This window comes from Herpailurus yagouaroundi, unplaced genomic scaffold, assembly GCF_014898765.1.
Source record: "Herpailurus yagouaroundi ecotype Mexico unplaced genomic scaffold, PumYag 29, whole genome shotgun sequence".
Taxonomy (NCBI): Eukaryota; Metazoa; Chordata; class Mammalia; order Carnivora; family Felidae; genus Herpailurus; species Herpailurus yagouaroundi.
Genome location: NW_024412377.1, coordinates 103,155,969 through 103,176,596, shown reverse-complemented (window position 1 = coordinate 103,176,596; position 20,628 = coordinate 103,155,969). Strand labels below are relative to the sequence as shown.

The window sequence follows — 20,628 nt, the reverse complement described above, 5'->3', positions numbered from 1 at the left end:
GAGGCCTTAGGCTGACGTCCCTTGCTAAAGAGCCTTAGAAGCGTGCCTGGCTCCTAGTACTGGCCTAGAACTTGTATGACAATGAATGATGAGGTGAAAAACTATATTTAGCTTCTTGGTTTGAAAAACAAGCTGCATACGAAGCCTGAAAATTTGCACTGATTATTTGTATTGCAAACAGTTTCTTTATTGTAGATTTCCTTTAAACATTGATGTGTGGCAAAATGTTTATTTACAAACTACCAATTATTTTCAAAGTCTTGGCAATCGAGAAGCTCTGGTTAAGAGCCAGTGTCTAGAGAAGCAAAAGACAGAACAACTGGAGTATGGGGATGAGGAGTGGAAAATCTGTGTTCTAATCCCACCTCTGCTGCTAAATAGATTTGGATTATTATGGACAAATTAGCATTTATGAATTTAAGTTTTATTATCTCTAAGTTTCTTTTGTATTGTGTTTAATATTCTGTGATAGAATATTAACCCGTAGTGAAAAAAGCCATTCAGGTATTTAAAAAATGGCTTGCATATCAAGTTGATAAGCGCAGCTAATGTGTAAAGTCAAGCTGTGTTATTTATATAAAGTGCTTTGGAGTTCTTAGGATGCAGCGATCTGCTTGGCTTAGCAGTGAGTGAAAATATGTACACTCAGTCTATTCTTTGTACAGCTATATATTGCTTGTCTTATAGATTCTGTTATGGTATGAAATAAGCAAAACAAATATAACCACAGTTTGTACCTGGTCTCTCAAGGAGCTCACGGTCAAGGTTAAGGAGGTTGACATCAATCAAATGGTCGTACAGATATGTATTGCCATCTGTGCTAAGTACCAGGGAAGAGAATATGGTGCTATATAAGGATGTAAAGAGGAAACTGATCTAGGACGGGAGAAGTGAGAGAACTTTAAACTTGGGATTTGGGATGAATGCTTTTTGTTTTACATTTAAGACATGGTACACTGTATTTATGTTTCCCTTTTAACGCATTAGCAATTCTGCCTGGTGTTATAGGTTCGAGGGTGTACAGATATTTCTTGAATTTCACAGAGCTCAATGTGAAGTTACAATAGTATATTTCTTAGGAAACAGGAACAATTACGTAGACATGATTTAAAGATATTTCTGTGAAGATACAAACATTCTTGTAAAGATTGCACCACTTTGCTCTGAGTCGAGAAAGAAAGTAAAGGAGGACTGAGTATTCATTGGCCTCTTAAAAAGCATGGGCTAATGCCGCAAACATCCTGATGATAGAGAAGTGAAGTAACCAACATTTCTGGATCAGAATTCGAAGGTTTGTATTGTAACTTAATTATGGTTCCTGTGTCCCTCTGGAATATACCCCATGTCCATGGCGCTTAGAAGTTCAGTATCTTTTTCCCAGCATCTTCCCTGTGCCTCCTGTAGGGATACTTGGTGGTTGTCAAGGCTCTGTTAGGCCAGTCATCTCTTACTGATGTTTCTTTTATTCAGACTTAAGTGTCTGCTTCTTCTCTTCCATGTTAATTGGTATTTCTTGGTCCTAGTTGATGATAAAACATCTCAATGTTTGCACATAAGAATACTTTTCTTGTAGCTTGTAAGATATGACTGAAGCAAATAACCCACGTGTTATATGAAACCAGTGCCTCTCATTGGAAAAAACAAAACCTGCCTTCACCATTAACTCCAGTACAGAACAGATTTTCTTGTTCTTTATAGGATTTATTATGGAGGTGTTAAAAATTCAGTTGCAGGCAGATTAACTTTCTCAGTCATTGGTGTACTCCCAAATCTTTGCTACTGTCCTGACTCTACCTGAAATTAAAATATGTTGTAGAGAAATGTTGAGCTACAAGTATGTTTCACCCAGCATGGGTGAAATGGTCTGAACTTTTTCAGTCTTCAGACTTCAGTCTTTTTCAAGTAGCAAAGTTCTTTTCGCATTTATCCTTTTCATTGTTTCTATTACTGTTCTGATTTCAGCCTTAAGAATATGTATAATTCTTACAATATATCTTGTTTTTATACTCGTCCTCTTGTCTCATCATTTTCTCTTTGATCTTTTCCCACACGTGTGTTTTGTACATCACTGTCAATATTCTGCAGTGGGCATTCTACTCTTTACTTCCTTGGATGCAGATTTCATTCTGCTATTGCATTTGGTCTTTCTTGCGATTCTTTTGTTGATTCCTCTGGCTTCTTTTTGAATCTCTGCCTGTGATTCAGCCCAGTCTGTTTTCATTGTTCTCTGTCATCTCATAGAGACTGTGTCTGCCATCGTTTGTAGATACCAAGTATCATTTTTCTAAAAATTTCTCTTGTTCCCTGTAGAAAGTCTTTTTTAGAGATAGGGTTTTCCATGAAGCCTCAAGACAGTGCTCAGTTTTTTCTTGTGATGCAGAATCTTTTCAGAGGCCCCATTTTTCTATTTGTTTTCTCCTTCTTGTACAGGGAGAGGTCTGTCCGGACTCTGCAGTTGCTAACAGGCTTGTAGGGACTCCTTAGTGATTCTCACTGCCCACTTGGGTACCGTCAGTTTCACCTCTTCATACTTAGAACCTCTAAGCCTGTTTCAGGTGCATATCCCCGGCCCAGACCCAGCCTGTGCCCCTGGTCCAGCGGTCATTTGTTTGCTGGCCTGGGAAGAGATTGTGCTCACCGTCAGAGCTTCTGCCTCTGACAGAGAATTAGTGGGACCTGCGATACTTCTTTATACAAATAAGATACAGAGACCACACACCAGCGTGTGCTCCTCTCTGGGTTCTTCCTACTTCTGTTGGCCAGTGTGTTTCCTGAGAAACCATTGGGCTTAGGTGGTAATGCTGGGTGGGAATTCTCCTGTAGCCCAGTCTCTGCTGGGTTTTGAAGGCGAGGAGCTGGAGAAGCTGGGAGCGGTGGGAAGGGAGGTATCCGTTTCCCTTCAGTAAGGGACTCAGAGCTCTTTTTCTGGTCTTTGCGTTGTAGGCTTAGGGGCAGATATTGGAAGAGAGAGTCAGAGCTTTTCCAGCCTTCTTTGAGTCCAGCAGAATGGTGAAGGGTGGGGGCTCAGGAGGTGGGAGTGCCCATATTCAAATACAGGTTCCGCCTCGTGCTTAAGTTCTCTGTGCCTCAGTTTTCTCTATAAACCTGTGCTGTAGAGAAGTTTTGAAAATTTGGTGGCTATCATGTAAAGCATTGGAAGAGTAGCTGGAACATATTAAGTGCTCTATAAATGTTAGCTATTGTTAATGTATGTATGGTTTTCCTGAGGTGGAGTGTATGCTCTAGAGCATTTAAGAATGTGTATTTCAACTCCTATTGATACACCTCTTCTTGCCCCCACTGAACCCCTCTTCTCTACCTTCCAGCGTATGGCCATTTCTTTCCTTTAATTCACCATGGCCAGTTTTTCTGGTCTTGTGTGTTTTCATGAATATCTCAAAAATTCACAGATTTGGATAATGGTATATTCAGCTCTTTGTTCTGCCATCGTATTAACCCACCAGCCTTCCTAACTAATTCCAACCCAAAGTAATAATTAAATGATATAATCTTCATTTGAAAAAATCTGTAATGCTTGTAAAATGTGGTACCATTTTGGCATCTTGCATACACTTCAAAGTCGTATTTTTAAAGAATTACACAGGTCATTTCTACAAAACAAATTCTCTGGTACACTTGATTGGTTCCATCAATCAGCCTACTATATTTACTCTAAATAATGTGTAGATATTTTATATTGTAAACCAGTAGTTTACCAAATATGTTATCTTTCTTAAAATAGATTTTTAGATAAAAGTGTTTAAAAAAAGGAGAAAATTGTTGTTCATGATTGATGCTTTTAACCTGCTCTTTAAGGAAATGAATAAGAAATGTTAGCCAAGCAGGAAAAGCTGATTCATCTTGATGTAATGTTCAAATGATCTATAACCACTGGCTACTCTATAAAATCTACAGTATTATTCAACTGTAATTTGTTCGGGCTTATGTTTTTTTTTTTTAATTTTTTATTTTTTATAACATTATCAGTTCTCTGCACTTACAGCTCCCTAGAGCCAAATATTTCCATTTCTCTTTATCTAATAAGGACTTTGTACATTTCAAGTTTTATATAAATCCCTCTTTTCTCTATGCTATTATGGAAAATCCCTTCCTGCAACCTCTAGCTTCTGCCCAAAGAAGTGCTACATTGATTCTTGTTACCATATGAAAACCTTACGAATTACAGCTTTGTGTTTTGCCTTTAGTTTCTGCGTGTGTGTGTGAGAGTTTTACGTGTTTACACATTGTCTTTTGTGATCCTACAGTTTGACTTGGTTGCATGAGAAAAATACAATTTTATTTGACTGGTCACTTGGGGGATAAAAAGTTTGCACCAGAAAATCAAGCCTGAACCCATGGCCAAGGTAGTCCTTTGATTTCTGATTCTGTTGTATTGCCTCAGCAAGACTCCACCACTGCATTAGAGGGTCCCATTGTGTCCCAGAGGGGGCAGCGGGACGGCTTGCCTGTACCCCACAGCCACCTCCCTTACCCTGCATATTAAGCCTGTGATTACAGCAGACGTGGCATTTGTCTCCAGCTTTTGTGGAATGATGTCATCGCATGCATGTCAAACAGGGGATTAGCATGAAGAGAGAAGTCTTACTGACATTTTTATTTTCATCAAGAAGAATCTGGTTTTATTTCATTTTGTTAACTGGAATTGTCGTCCTGCTGCACAGGAGAAATTTTTAAGCGGAAAAAAAGAACAGGGAAACCTTGAGAATGTAGAAGCAGACATGTACTGGCTGCATGGATGGAAATGTGTGCTGTTGTGCCACTCTGTCAATTAGTGAAAGAGTCCACGACACAAAGCATGCCTGAGAAATCTGCTTCGTTTCTTACAAAGGCAGAATATCATTCTTCTCAAGGCCCTTAATGGCCTGGGCCCTGCTACAGAAAATGCCCCTGAAAAGGGAAAGCAAAGACTGTGGCCACTGCTGGTAGAAAGGGTGTGCAGGCGGTTGGTCCCGTAGACCTCTGCAATGTTTTCTCTTTTTCCTGATGGCATGGATCGAGTATGTCTTAAGGTTTCATTGCCTATGTCTGTCTCAGGGTCGAGCTGTTAGTTTCCTTCCCATATGAAAAAAAAAAAAAAAAATCAGGAAGAGAGGCCTAATGTCAAAGATGCTTTGAGCCCAGAGCTGAATCCATGGAGAAACGTAATTTTTCTCAATCATTTCCGACTCCTTCCACAAAAACAAACATAGGAGGAAAATTAAAGTCAGACTTGAGGAGCGGGAGTCCTGTCTTCTTTTGAGCAATCTACCCATAACTGCATCTGAGAAGCTGTGTTCAAATGCCAGCTCCGCCTTTTACTTAGCTCTGTGCCTTTGGGAAACTGAATGGATCTGCACCTCGGTTTGTCCATCTGGACAATGGAGTCAACTAGCAACAGTGCCTATACCTTACAGGTTGTGCCTGGTACCTATTGGTATTTGGTTTTCATCTCCAAAAATGAATTCCTTTTAGAAAACTAGATAGTGTTCTGAGGTGACCTTCTTACTCCAGTGAGTAAAGGTGGCAGCCTCCTCTTTTCCCTTTTCTCCCCCTCTTCTCTCAGGGTCTTGCAGACAGACTCTTGCTAATCCAGATTCCCTCCCTGGGCAGTAAACCTGGGAGCTAGGAGATTGAAGGTACCTGGAATAGACAGGCTCTGGAATTTCAATCTTTTTCAATTTTGCCAAAGCATTGGAAGTATTTTTAAAAGTTCCTGCAGATTTTCTTGGGAGATTTTCAAATCCTTATAATGTTTCCCACTTCTCTATATTTGGGCACCAGAATTTTCTTAGCATCCCGTTTCTTTGGAACAGAGTTCTCCTGTGAAGAAGGATGAATCCAATCCAAATCAGGCCCTCTTGCCAGGTGATAATTTTCCATCCAGATTGCCCTGGGGCCTTTCCATTTTCATTTTTGTTTTGCCTTGAAAGGCAACTGGTGAGCTATTTCTTTTTCCTCATTTGACTTTTCAGGTCTGATTACCTAGCCGATTGTTGCTTATTAGAATGGTATTTTAGAAATAAGATTCTGAGGGGCGCCTGGGTGGCGCAGTCGGTTAAGCGTCCGACTTCAGCCAGGTCGCGATCTCGCGGTCCGTGAGTTCGAGCCCCGCGTCAGGCTCTGGGCTGATGGCTCAGAGCCTGGAGCCTGTTTCCGATTCTGTGTCTCCCTCTCTCTCTGCCCCTTCCCCGTTCATGCTCTGTCTCTCTCTGTCCCAAAAATAAATAAACGTTGGAAAAAAAAAAAAAAAAAAGGAAATAAGATTCTGAATCACACTTGGTTTTGGGGTATAGTACAACTGGATTTGACCAAACGTCTTCAGTTGCAATTCTCCAAGGTCAGTGTGTTCCTGGTTGGAAGGAATCCAACCAGGATATGCCAAGCTCTGTGAATGTTCTAGAAAGGACAAGACCATCCAAATCACATGTGCCATTGCCTTTGTGTGGAATGAGAGAAAGGAGAAGGCAGTGACTCGTGTTGAGCATTTGACTGCTGTGTAAATTGCCAGTTACTGACATACACACACCCATGTGCCCTTTCTCTGAGATTTCCCTAAGTTTCTCTCCTGAGTTTGTAGAACATTGCCATTGTTTCCTTCATGCCTACCTCCAAGTGCTCCTTGGACTGTTGGAAATACAGGGCAGATCTCTTATCACACGTTTCCTGAATATAAATGGAATTCGTAGAAAAAAACAGATTCCAAACAGGAAATCAGCAATTGCTTTTAGAAGCTGAAATTGTTGTGTGTAGATGGCCAGATGTTTTTTTTCCCAGGTGGCTGATGGGGCTATTGGGTCATGTTCCCAGTGCCTCAACTATGCCCTCTCTAAGCTCTCAACATGGTACTGTCATCTACGATTGTCCTCATCTGCAGGTTTAACTTAAAATCTGTTCTCCCCGCCATGCCCACCACCTCCTAGACCTAGATGGTAGGAAAAGGGAGATACTCTCAGTTGCTTTTCATTGGGAGACGTAATTGTTTTATTCCTACTGTGTGTCAGATTGTGCTCCAAATCAGACCTGGCCTAATGTTTTGTTCTCTCTACTTGAGTGTTGGCCAACCACTCCTTTCCCTTCCAATTAGAGTATGTTCTTGAATTGTTTTGCAACTGTTCTCCCCCAATTATAAACTACAAACTTGTAAATTTTGTCAATTACATCCAAGTCAGCCTTCACAAAAACTCTTGTCCGGAGGTTGCTAAGATGAATGAATAATATATGAAACTTGTTGTTTGACAAGGATAATATAAAATTTATTTTGTTAAAATTTATGAAATCGGTTTTGAATGTTTTACATTTGGTCGTTACAAATTGTAGAGAGATTCAGATTTTTGCATCTTCTTTCATCCAATGGACTGAGTGCCTTCACTGTTACCAAAGCTGTAGTTAGGGCATGCCAGATCAGCAGGTTTATTGGAGTGATTGACGCTATTATTTACAGCAGAACTTTCAAGGGCTGAGTAATAATTCACAGTGCCAAAAGTCGGTTCGATTCATTTATTGGGATGGGTTTTTACAAAGCAGCTGTTCCATTTATCTTCCTGGGGATGTCAGACCATTTGGTAATAGATCCTGTAGCTCGCCTGTTGACCTCCATGGATATGAGTGAAATCAATGACCTGTCTTGGCCCTGTTACTGTACTTAGTTGATCATCTTGACAGCTTGTTTCTGTAGAACCTTTGAGTGGATTGTGTTTCCTAGATCAGTTTATTAGAGGCATGCAGGCAACGGATGTGTTCTAGAACTGTTACTTTATGTAAGCCACACAGTAAACCATATTTTCCAGTTGAATTACATGGAAACCTTCTGAACTTGAACCGTCTTCATCCAGGATGAAGTAGCGGCAGCTTCTCTAATTTATTTACCTAAATCAAGTCTCTGTTGATTTTAAATGACCTACAGCTGGAACATATCAGCGTGTAGGAGAAACTCTGCTTTGAATAGGTGTCTTGCTAAAAATGCCTTGTATGAAAATAAATAGTAAGACTGCCTCTCTCCATTCATCGAATTGTTAAATTTGGGTTTTCAGTGCTTCTACTTCCTTAATACCTGTGTTCACAAATGGCTTTGAAATGATTCAGGACTAAACTTTCCTTTCTCTTAATAATGTGTAATAGGCGCTTTTTTTTTTTTTGTCCAGTTAAGTGAAGTAAACTTTAAAAAATTTAAATGTGAACGAAGATTCTTAGTCATAAGATCCGTGTGTATGAAATATCATAAATAACCCCAGCTGACCATTTGTCTTTTGTTTCTAACACTTTAATATAATCAGCATGGAAAAAGCATTAACTCTGCATCCCATCTTGGAAATATGAAGAATTAATCAATTTTACCTTGTTTTGTTACCAGCAGGTGGCATGAGTTATTGCTGTGCTAGTGACAGTGTAGAAACTAATGCATCTTGTCACTTTAAATTTCATATATTTAAAATGGATTCCCAATGTATTTTACCCCAGGCAAAAGTTTAACATCTTTATTATGTAAAGATCTCTTACAAATAAATAAGTGAAACCTTGACATTTCAGTAGAGAAATGGGTACAGATATGAACATTCAGTTTACACACACACACACACACACACACACACACACACAGTGGGAAGGGAGGGGGTCTGGGAGAGAATGAGAGAGGAAAATGGCCAATAAACCAACACATAAAAAATTTCAACCTGTAAATTAAGAAATACAAATGAACAGAACGAGATTAAAATGTTTACATGTAAGTTTCAAGTCTTTAAAAAATGATACTACTCATTATTGGCAAAGAGAACAAGATAGGTACCTACACATTCTCCTATTTGGATATAAACAACCTTTCTGGAATGGACTTTTCCAATATATATTAAGAGTCTTACCACTGCTCACACACTGACCCAGTAATTCCCTACTGCAAGTATATTCTGTAGAAATAAGCGGAGATAAAAAGCTGCTTACTGCCACGTTATTTACATCTGAAAAAGTGGAAAAACCCCATTTTCAATAACAGTGGATGGTGTAATGAATAATAATTCATCAGTAGGATGTAATATTTGGCCACAATATAAAGCTTCTATTTAAAGAATCTTTACTGATGTGTAATGTTGAGTAAAAAGGCGGGACATATGCAGGTATTTTTCACTTTAATCACAGTTGTGCTCTGAAAGAATTTTTGTATCTTGATACATTAAATACACCCACATTTTGATATGGGTTATCACTGAGTAGTAGGTCAAGAAGTTAATTCAGTTTTCTTCCTTATCTTTTTCTGTAATAACTTACATTTTCTACGGCAGGCGGATGTTATTTTACGGTCAGAGAAAAGTATGCACATTTTCAAAAATCGTGTAAGCCTCGCATTGGAGACATGAATCACGATTGCTTTTGTATTTCTCATGAGAACGAGATTCAATAGTAAGTTATATGTTTGGGGAAAATAGAGCTCATTTGAGTCAGAGGTTGGAAAGCTCTTATGCATACTAACCTCAGAAACCTCAAACTAGAATGTAGTGGAATAATGACATGGCACGAAAAGCCACAGATGTCACTTTGAGTTAAGGAGGTTAGGGTAGATACAGAGAACAGCCAGTTGAGACAGAAATTCACTCATCTCTTATCTCCAGCTCTGGTAGCCTCTAGGGTCGTTCTGTGCCTCCACGTTTAATCTGTATCAACGCCCACTGCACTGGGGCTGGGACTCCGAAGCCTGGATTCTGGTTCTGGCTGCTCTACTGATACATTTTGTACTTCCCCTTGGTTACGTCTCCAGAATTTCTGGATTCCGAGCTTTCTTCCAGTGCTTGGATGTTTATTCTTTTTTGCAGTTTGGCATTCTGATGCTGGTTTGAGCCTCATAAGGTGAGGGGTGAGGCTCTTGGTGGTGCCTGAGCGATGCTGAGGAAGATTGAGGCTTCTTCTGGGTCACACCCTTGGATCAGATGTGGTTGACATCATCCCGGTCCTGTCGTTTTTGAATAATAAGTTACCATGACATGAGTCGGGGAAAAGGGCTACAGTTGAGGCTCAGAAAGGCAGTTTAATTCTCTTGGAGTCACAGAGTATGAACAAAGCTGGTTTAATAGTTCTACGATATATTTTTTTCTATATAAAAATTCAAGTTTGCAATTATTAAGTTAATTCTGATCCTGTCAGTGGTTGTGGTAGTTTTAGAATTAAGACTACAGGGATGGCAGATATACATCCAGTATACAGCACGTAAGAAGGGCCCGGTATGGGGGATTTTATCCTTTCAGCTGACAGCAAACTTCTATTCAGAGATGTATTGCATGGGAATGTTGTATAAACTTCTTTTGTCTTAACTACATTACAAAAAAATATATGGTGATCCGTGCCCACCTATAAAATGAAGCAAGAGTCTCACAAAACCCGTCCTTAACTATCTGCAATGCCTTGTGACATTTTCTCCTCCACGTTATTCTAATATTTGGAAAATACTGGTTGCAACGCACTAATTTGATTTTATGCCACACTGAAGTTTTGCAGGCTTTATCTTGAAGAACAGTGGTATAAAGCTTTTTTTCCAGAATGGAGAGAAAAAAATGTTAAATATCCTTGAGAACTATTAAATATCACAAATCTCTTTGCAGAGAAACAGGAAAACAGAATAGATCCTTTCTATATTAAGCTCCTTGTGATAGAAACAAAAACTCGAACAACATAGGAGGAGCATGTTCAAGAGAAGATTTCCACATCTCCAATAATTTTCACTAAAAAGTGCACCAGAAAAGAGGTAAAGCTGTACTATGGAAGCAATCACATTACGCTCACACAGTGGAATGAAATCCCTTTCAACTTCAGATAACTTGGGGGAATTAAAGGGCCAGGATCCAAGGGGGCCTTGTTTGGTTTCTGGTGTCCATCACGTTTTTTTTCCCCTTTGTGTCTCAATCCTGATCTCAGTGTGTGGGTCCTTGTGATGGAAATGCTGGCCTCACAATAACCCGGCCCCAGGCAGCAGCTCCCGCGGGTGGGGGCAGTGCATGGCCCATTCCTGCCCACCTTTTGGGCCGCTCTGTTACTGGAGTTGCCCTCAGTCTCACGTTCAGCCAGACTTCAGGTGCTTTTTCTAGCATCTGTCTGTCTTGAGCCCTGCCCAGGACTTGACTCTCCCGCATGCTTCTCCGCAGCTGTTCCTGCACTTTGCTCTTGTCTCCCACTCCAGCTTCTTCCCTTGATCCCTCCCATCTTTTCCTCTCTTCCCCTCTCCTCTGCCCCTGATCTGCCAGTGGCTCTGGTGACCATGACATACCTCAGAGTGTGGCCAGCAGGGCTGAACAGTTGTCGCTCTGTGCTCTGGGATTTAAAATGGTTGGAGGTCTTTGAATATGACTCGGTAGCCACAGGCCTTTAATTTCATCAGGCAGGCTTTTAATCGCCTCTGATACCCAGTTAGAAATAGATGAAAAGGGCTGAATTCTGAGCCTTCGTGCTGGGCATTTCACCAGCAGATCAGCCCTGTCTTCGGGCCAAATGGGTCTTTTGAAACCATTAACACGTGGAGTGGAGACCAGTAGCCAGAGTGACCTTTCCTACTCATGGCCAGCCTGGACCTGGAAAAGGTTAGGCCCTTTCCCCAGTGAGCCACCCTCTCAGTTACCCCATAACGCATGACTCAGAGAGCTTGCAAGTGCCCTAGAATTACTTTCTCCATTCAGCCCAAGAAACAACGTGCAGAATCAGTCTGTCTGGAGACTCCTTATATGGAGAGGTTCTGAGACCATTTTATGTTTGGTTTGTAAGAGGATCATGGTTTAAAAAAAAGAGAGAAAAGAAAGAAAAGCCAAAGGCAATGATATCATATTACTAAGAGGCTTGGTAGAAAAAGAAAATACTCCTTCCAATTGTTTCCACCCTGATTCTGCATTATGGTGGGGGCGACAGCAAATCCATCATTTGTACTGGCTCTGGCTGACCTTCCCCTGCATCTTGAATGCTTCCCACCGAGACAGGCCTCACTGACCAGACACTGTCTGCCTGTAGTCTCCCAGCTCGGCTGCAGAGAGGCTGCGAGGCATACAGCCCTGCCACGTATTTCTGCAAATGGGTGGTTTTTATTATTTCTGGAACGCAGCCCCCCAGCCCTAACTCCGAAAATGCTGACAGGGCTGAAGCTAAGAGACATGTGGAGCTTTAAGGAGCGACAGTTTGCTGACCCTCTCCACGTTGGGTCCCTGCTGGGAGGGGTGACAGCAATGAGGGACTGGCCCAGGGCTGGGCCACCCTCTCTGGGCCCACTGTGTGACACTCCCGCCCCCCCCCCCAACCATCCCACTTTCCCTAGGAGGAAGAGGGCAAATTTGAACCCTTTTAAAGCCAAGGTTAAGGACTCATTAAAGTTCCTCTCCCAGTAGAGGGGTCTGGGTGCGGTTCCAGGTGTGGATGGGACCTCAGTGTGGAAGCCCGCCCACCTGTGAGAGGGGCCTGCATTTCCAAGTGCACATCATTTCATTCGGCAAGGAGGAGGGGCAGTGTCCTGTAACCTCTGACTCATCAGGCAAGAGGCAGGGAAAACGTGCCCGGATGACTCTAGGCCAGGATAGTGGAGCTGGTTGAGAAAAAGTGACAGGCAAACAAATATAATATCGACCCTTAAAAAGATCATTTTAAAAGTAATTACATAAAGTTGTGTGCTTCTCATTTTCAAAGATGATTTGAGGAGACTTAGACTTCTCAAGTTAAAGAGACTTGAAATGAAGAAAAAGAATTTCTCAGGAAAAGAAGTGTACCCCAAGTGGAACAAGAAATTTCCCAGCATACGTTTCAGCGAAAAAAAAAAAAAAAAAAGCCTGGTAAACTGACTTCAGCACATGGTGTTCATGCAGAAACGAATGGACTAAATCAGAACTGATAACGGGCCATTTTTTATATGGGCCATAGCCTGTATTTAAACATGTTTAACTTCTGGTTTTTATTTTCCTTGTCTTGATAGAGGGGGAGGTGGTGGTAAATTGAGGCACGAGAGTTTTTAGGTGATTTGAAGACAAGATATAATCATTCTAAGGCCACCTTCATGGTTCATCCTTCAGAAATAAGGTTTTCTGGTTCTTGTGTGAAATCCTTAGTGAAAGGTTTGATCGCCTTGGTGTCACTAGGTTAGACTTTAAAGAAAGGATTTTTCTGTTGTGTTCTTAAGGGGTATGTGTGGTTTGTGTGTGTATGTGTGTATGAGCAGTTGCTATAGAAAGATACAAATATTGACTAAGTATATAGAAAAATCTTAACACATACTATAGATAAGCTGTATAGGTGGACCAAGATTCCCAGAAAAGGAAATATGAAATATTAGTCCCGAGGGTATAGGAACGAAAGAATACACTGCCATGTTGAGATATTAAATATAAAGAGAATGTTTAGTGCAATTCAAGGAGCAAAGAAATACATTTCCTTTTTAGGCCTGTAGGGTGAGGCAGTGCAGAGAGGCCTCGTTTGAACACCCTAAGCAGAATACAGCCCTTTAAAAACCAGTTGAAGGTGATGATTTTGAATGTCCAGAGTCGGATTATGTCATTATGCCTTCAGCGTCCTACTGGAGAGAACCTGGCGGTTTGCCACCTTGCGAAATGGTCCCAGCTGTGGTTTTAAGTATAGCTATTTTTTATTTTTTTAATTTTTATTTATTTATTTATTTATTTAAATTTTCTTTTTCAACGTTTATTTTTTTGGGGACAGAGAGAGACAGAGCATGAACGGGGGAGGGGCAGAGAGAGAGGGAGACACAGAATTGGAAACAGGCTCCAGGCTCTGAGCCATCAGCCCAGAGCCTGGCGCGGGGCTCGAACTCCCGGACCGCGAGATCGTGACCTGGCTGAAGTCGGACGCTTAACCGACTGCGCCACCCAGGCGCCCCAAGTATAGCAATTTTTTTAAAACATACTATCCATTTTGGCCTCCTCCCTTGTACGGTGCTATAGTTGTTTCTTTCTAAATTACCTTTAGTTGTTTCTATGTACCCATTCTGGAACAGTTTCCTGGGGTTCCTTAACAAAGAATCCCAAACTGGGCAGTTGTAACAACAGAAGTGTGTTCTTTCATGCTTCTGGAGGCCAGAAGTCCAAAACCAAGATGTCAGGGAGGCTGGTTGCTTCTGGAGATTCTGAGGGAGAACTATTCTATGCCCGCTCCTGACTTCTGGGGGTTGCTGGCCATCCTTGGCATGGTTGGCTTACAGACGTATCACTCTAATATCTACCTCTGTCATAACATGGTATGTTCTCCCTGTGTCTCAGTCTCTATTTTTTTTTCTTCTTATAATGGCATCAGTTGTTGGATTAGGGCCCATCCTAATCTGATATGACTTTACCATCACTAATTATGTCTACAAAGACCCTATTTCCAAATAAGGTCATGTTCTGAAGTTCCAGGTGACCCAGTACCTTCCTTCAGTTTTATTCCTTCAAATCTTCAATAGAATAAAAACCTAGCCATTAAACCTATTAAAACTATCATAAGAAGAGAAAAAGAGAGAGACAGAGACAGAAAGGGTTGATCTGTGATAAACCTCGAGGGATCTCCCTAGAATAAAGTCCTTGAACTTTAGTGCTTTGACTTAGCAGTATCTATTTTTAGGACTCCCTCCCCCCTGTTTTTACTGGATTCTAGGCTAAATGTCTTATAGTTGAGACTGCTGGACGAAGGACTTTTGCACACATGAAGTGTTATGCTTGGATCTTTTCAATAGTGCTTTTCAGGGTGCAAGGGAAAAAACAAGCCAAGTAGTGCTCCTGAGGTGTAGTCTAGGCCGTAACGAGAAGTGTGGGAGAGGAGGCTGCATGGGGGGAATCCTAGAATACATTCCTTCTTACAACTAAAACACAAGTCCCTCTCTTGTCTTGGCCATCTGAGTTGCTGGCGACTGTTGCCTCTTGTGCATGATTTTAGAGAAGGGCCCCATCCCTGCCTGTCTCTAGAGCTGCCTGTGAATTACTCTCTGTGTCAGTGCAGATCACATTCTGTACAGCTGTGGGGGGCACTGTCTGGGACAAACTCCCTCCTCAGCTCAGTTTATTAATATTTTTGAGAACCACCCTTGTGCAGAATTACCCACTGGACTGTTGAAGGGAAGGGCATTGGCCTCTAGATAGAAACCCTGGTGGAAGATGCTCATCAGCACCGTCTGAAATTATAGAGAAGATCTTCCTGGGAATTTGACATCTCTTGCATCAACCTTTCTATTTCTCTGCTGAAAGAAAATGCCAAAGCTCAGAGGAACGCAAAGAAAGAGAATGATATTAAACATAGAATGATTTTAATCTTTGGCAGCAGCCTACGTTCTTAAAGAAAAATCCCGTTTTCATTGTCGTGCACCTGTCGTTACTCTGAATGAGTTCTCTCTTGATGGATGGTGGTCTTAAAAGCTTGCTGTTTTTCATTAGCAAAGTGAAATGGGGTGCCAGTGCGAATGCTTTGTCATTCTGATGGAGTATAATGCATGAATCAGTGTAATTATTCAGTGTTTGCGTAATCAGCAAATTTTGAAGGGGAATGTTGCACAACTCAGAAGTGGCCTAATTTCACCTGACAATATTCCATTCAGTCTCCAAGCATCTCCTCCAAGAAGCAGTGAAGTGTTGGTGGATTTCCTTAAGGCACAAGGCAGCGATGGTGGGAAACTGAGTTGCTCTAAATCACGTGCTAATTATGAGAATGCCCAGTGGGCACTTAGAGGCTCTTATTCTAGATTGCAGATAGGTTCATCCCATTGTCTTAGAAATGCCATTTATTTATTATGCATGAAGCTCGGTATATTGTTCCACGTGGACCCAGTGATGAACAACCAGCCAAATCCATTAAATTCCATTCAGGAGTAGAGTGAGACCCAGAAATATGGGCAGTTGGCTGGGAATCCTACCAGAAAGGCTGAAGCTGGATAAAGGGCTAGGCCAAATCAGGGACTCGCTGAGAGTGATTTGAGAAAAGCTTCATAGGTTAAATGTCCACTCTTCTTTTTGAAGCAGAGAGTCTCTTTTACAAGGAAAGAGTTTGTTCAGTTGAGCTGTTTCAGAAACCTGTGCAAAACCGTTTGCAAAGTGGGCGGCCGAATTTTTTATTAACTCATTTAAATCAATTTATTTCAGCCCAGCCTGACGCCAGAACCAAAAAGTCTGAAGAGTGCCCCAGGGCTGTGTCTCACAGTCATGCAGCTCTCATCTAATTTGGACTAGATTGCTTTCTTCATTAAGTCTAAAAATACTTTCAGGCAGGCCACCTTTCTAGGGATTTCATATGTGGTGAATCAGATTCTAGGGAAGAATCCTTGCCTTCCTTAGAGCTAGTGGCTTTTGAGTCTGGGTTTGTTTCCTTTCCTTCCATGAAGCCATCCTGACTTGATCTTTATCCTTGATGACAGCTCATAATAATAATAACTCACATTTGCTGAATGCTCACCATGTGCCAGGCACTGTTCTAGGCACTTCACGTGTATCAACTAATGTAATCCTCACATCCTCCCACAAGTAAGGTACTACGGTTATCCCCATTTAGCCCCGAGGAAATGGGCACGGAATGGTTAAGTAGCCTGCCCAAGGTCACACAGCCAGCGAGTAGTAGAGATGGGGCTAAGACTCCAGCATTCTGGCTCCAGAGCTCACTACTCAATTCTGAATACCCTCGAATACCAGTGGAAGGTGTTCTTTAGTTAAACCACTCCAATATCCCCAGGCAGAGAGTCTGAGGACCTTGTAGGTCTGGGGCAAATAGATTTCAAGCATAAGAAGTACATGCTTTTGACATACAGCATTGGCTTCTTTCTCGGATACCTAAAACCTTTTTAAAAAGCAGAGCCTAATTGGCAGTGGGATGTGCCAAAGGGTACTCTTATACACAGCTGATGGAAGGATCTGTTTTATCAAAATCCTCTTAAAAAAGAAAAAAAAGCAAAGCTTAGAATCAGCACTGCTGGCACCTTTCTCAATGAAGCTGTATTAGAAAAGCCTGTCTTTGTTACGGGGCCAACATCTTGAAGAACACCTGTGCCTTATCAGTTGCTCTATAGCTATTTATGTTCCAGGTTATATGAGTTACTGGAAGAGTCCTTTTTAGTAATTAAAAAAAGAAAGGGGGAGGTGCCTGGGTGGCTCAGTCAGTTAAGCGTCCGACTTCGGCTCAGGTCATGATCTCGCGGTTTGTGAGTTCGAGCCCTGTGTCGGGCTCTGTGCTGACACCTCAGAGCCTGGAACCTGCTTTGGGTTCTGTCTCCCTCTCTCTATGCCCCTCCCCCACTCATGCTGTCTCTGTCTCTCAAAAATAAATAAACATTAAAAAAATTAAAAAAAAAAAAAAAGGAGGGAGGGAGATAATCTGGGAGGGAAAGAGGCCCTGACATAGCTGCTCAGTCCCTGGGTGAGTCCCTCAGTCCCTCTGCTCAGCTCAGAGTGAGGCCCACAGGGGACACCCCGCTAGGTGATTAGTTGGCCGGGATTCACGTGGCCTTGCTTGCACTGCCCATTCTCTCCTCCCACTGCAGACAGAAGATTAGTGGGGTGGTGGGGATGGCCAGCTGGGAGGGGAGGGCTTGGGAGAGATGTCAAGGGAGAAAATTGGTGGCTCTTCGATGGACTGGGGCTGGTGGCTGTTGCCTGGGAAACCCTGCCAATTACAGAGTGAACCAGAGGAGGATCCAGTTTGGTGTCTTCACGGACAGATTTATAGACTGAGAAACAAAACCTTGTTACCCAACCCAAAGGAAAAAATTAATGTGAGAATTAAGAGGGCCCAGGCAAAGTGGGGTTCAGGACAGTAGTTTCCAGAACTTCTTTTGGGTACAGAGGAGGGGCAATCACCCAAATTAGGGAAATGGTAACTTTCTTTGAGTATAAGAACAATTTTTATCTATAAAAAATATATATATTTATCTTAGTGAATATTCACATGTAAATCCCAACACAGTTTTCTGCTCTTTCTAAACTTTAGAAAGCTACATGGTCGAGAGTGTAGTATTCCACCCTGAGGTCTTGGGCAACACTGTTCCTTCAAACTATCTTGGAAGACATTTCCTGTTTCTAACCAAATGATTTATCTCCCCTTGGAAAAATGTACTAGTAGAGCACGTTGAGACTTAGGAGAGGTGGTAAGCAAAATCTTAATTTCCCTTTCTTCAGAACTGACATTTATTAGACTATGCACTTTCGACATGTATCTGATGAATGCATTTGACAAGAAGTGTTGGTGATTTGCTGCCTTTGTTGAAAAGATTGTTAGGTCGGTAGTAAGACTGTGTCCAGCTTCCTGGGAATGGAGAACTTGACTTTCCAAACAGATTGTCTAAAGTCTCCCAGGATGCCCTCTGGATAGGGTCTGTTTGCTCAGTGGGGATGCCTCTGGCTTCTTCTGTCACTCCTCTCTACTTTCATTCAGAACCTGGGAAGACACGCAGGTTGGAACAGAAAACGGAGGGCAGTAGGGACAGGAGATGGGAAAAAAAGAAAAGTTTTCTCTTCTAGTTCTAGATAGACCCTGGAGCCAGAAGGCAGTGAGGCAAATGAAATTCAAAGAGGAATTTAAATTTATTCCTCAAAGCCAACTTCCCTGTGTATGTTTGGTTTTCTCTCCTGAATATTGGTGTAGCCACTTGAGTGCACCACGGAGAGGAAAATCTTAGCAGAATTAAGTTTATTTTAGGATGTGTGTGTGTGTGTGTGTGTGTCATGTGGGATCCCACTGTCCTGAATAGGAGCTAGGCCTGGGCCATTTCTGTATCCTTTACACCCCTAAGTTTTCACCCATTTCTTACAATTGGGCAGTTACTTATTCCCACTTTGTTTTTACAAATATGAATGTGTTGACTTCTTGTGCAACACAAGCAGGCTGGCTCACTTAAATCCACGCCATAGTTTTCTAGGTCTTGATGTCTGCTGTTTTTATTTTATTATACACTTAATTGCGGATTCCATTTAAGATTTTATGCCAGTATTACTCCGGGCACTTAATTTCCATTCTGTGTTCTCATCTCAGATTTTCTGATGGTGACTGGTATTTTATTCTAAGCATCAGTAGCTGGCCACAGAGTCAGAATGGACCCAAACGTTCTGGAACAACCTGTTGTGTCGAATTTACCAGTGAGGAGTAACTAAAACCCAGAGAGAACTGGATACAGGACTGATTTTTTTCCTCAACCGCACAGCCGTGACTTTGAGGCACCCTGACGACAGCAGTTGGTGTGTGGTTCCGTGAATTGCAAAGCTGGTACACTGTGGAGTTAGTGGGCAGCCATTGACCCTTGTATTTGCAGAGCTTTGGATTAATGTGGGGAAGTCATCTGTGATAGGGCAGGAAGGGAAGACAGCAGGACCACGGTTTTCCAATATGCCCTCCACTGTAAAAAAAAAAAAAATTAATCCAAAGATATATAAAAAAAAGTATATATAAATATAAATTTATTTATCAGTAAGTATGGAAGTGAGAGAGGAGCAAGAAAGATTGCTTCCAAGGAAGGTGATTTAGGTGAATACTGGCTGCTGCTTTGCTTATGGCGTCCCAGCTGTCCACAGTAGGCATGCATTTTCTTTCATAATTTGTTAAAGTCTTGGAACGGCCATCTCTTCAGGACTGAAAGGAGTGTGGTGTCACTGCCCTCCCTGTCATTCGGCTCCCGAACCCACCATGTGGGGCCAGCTTCACCCCGGGTCCTGGTTCTAGAATAATTCACGGTTCTCACAGCTCTCTCCCTTGTTTTTCAGATAGGAAATAACCACTGTTGGACTGAGCGTGTCTTTAATCACTTTTGACATTTATATATTTAGGCATTTATTTTTGAATAATTTTAGATTTACAGAAAAATTTTTAGATTTTAGATATACAGAATTTTTAGTAATTTTAGATTTATGCAAAGGGTACAGAGCCTTCCTGTACACCCTTCACCCTGCTTCTCCTATTACATTATTAATAACTTATATAACCATGGCACTTTAATCAAAAGTACAAAATTAACATTGGTAGAATGCTATTAGATAAACTACAGATTTTATTTGGATTTCCCCATTTGTTCCATTCATGTCCTTTTACTGTTCCAGGATCTAATGTGGGGATTCCTCGGTTCATTTAGAAGGTAGTTCTTTTTATTTATTTATTTATTTATTTATTTATTTTAATGTTTATTTATTTATTTATTTTGAGAGAGAAAGAGTGCACAAGCAGGGGAGGGGCAGAGAGAGAGAAAGGGAGAGAGAGAGACAGAGAGAGAGAGAGAGAGAGAGAGAGAATCCCAAGCTCCCAAGCAGGCTCTGTGCTGTCAGCACAGAGCCCGAAGTAGAGCTCGATCCCATGGAGCGTGAGATCATGACCTGAACTGAAATCAGGAGTCAGATGCTTAACTGACTGAGCCACTCAGGTGCCCCAAACGTAGTTCTTTTTAAAGGTAAAATCAGGGGTGCCTGGGTGGCGCAGTCGGTTGAGCGTCCGACTTCAGCCAGGTCACGATCTCGCGGTCCGTGAGTTCAAGCCCCGCGTCGCGCTCTGGGCTGATGGCTCGGAGCCTGGAGCCTGTTTCCGATTCTGTGTCTCCCTCTCTCTCTGCCCCTCCCCCGTTCATGCTCTGTCTCTCTCTGTCCCAAAAATAAATAAAAAACGTTGAAAAAAAAATTAAAAAAAATAAAAAATAAAGGTAAAATCAGAACGGGATTCTGGCAGAGTATTTAT

The 20,628-nt window shown here is 41.7% G+C and overlaps 1 protein-coding gene across 1 annotated transcript in view; it reads left to right on the top strand.

Annotated features, from left to right (window-relative positions):
- MAP1B (microtubule associated protein 1B) overlaps positions 1-20,628 on the top strand; it is a 102,074-nt gene that overhangs the window by 22,194 nt on the left and 59,252 nt on the right.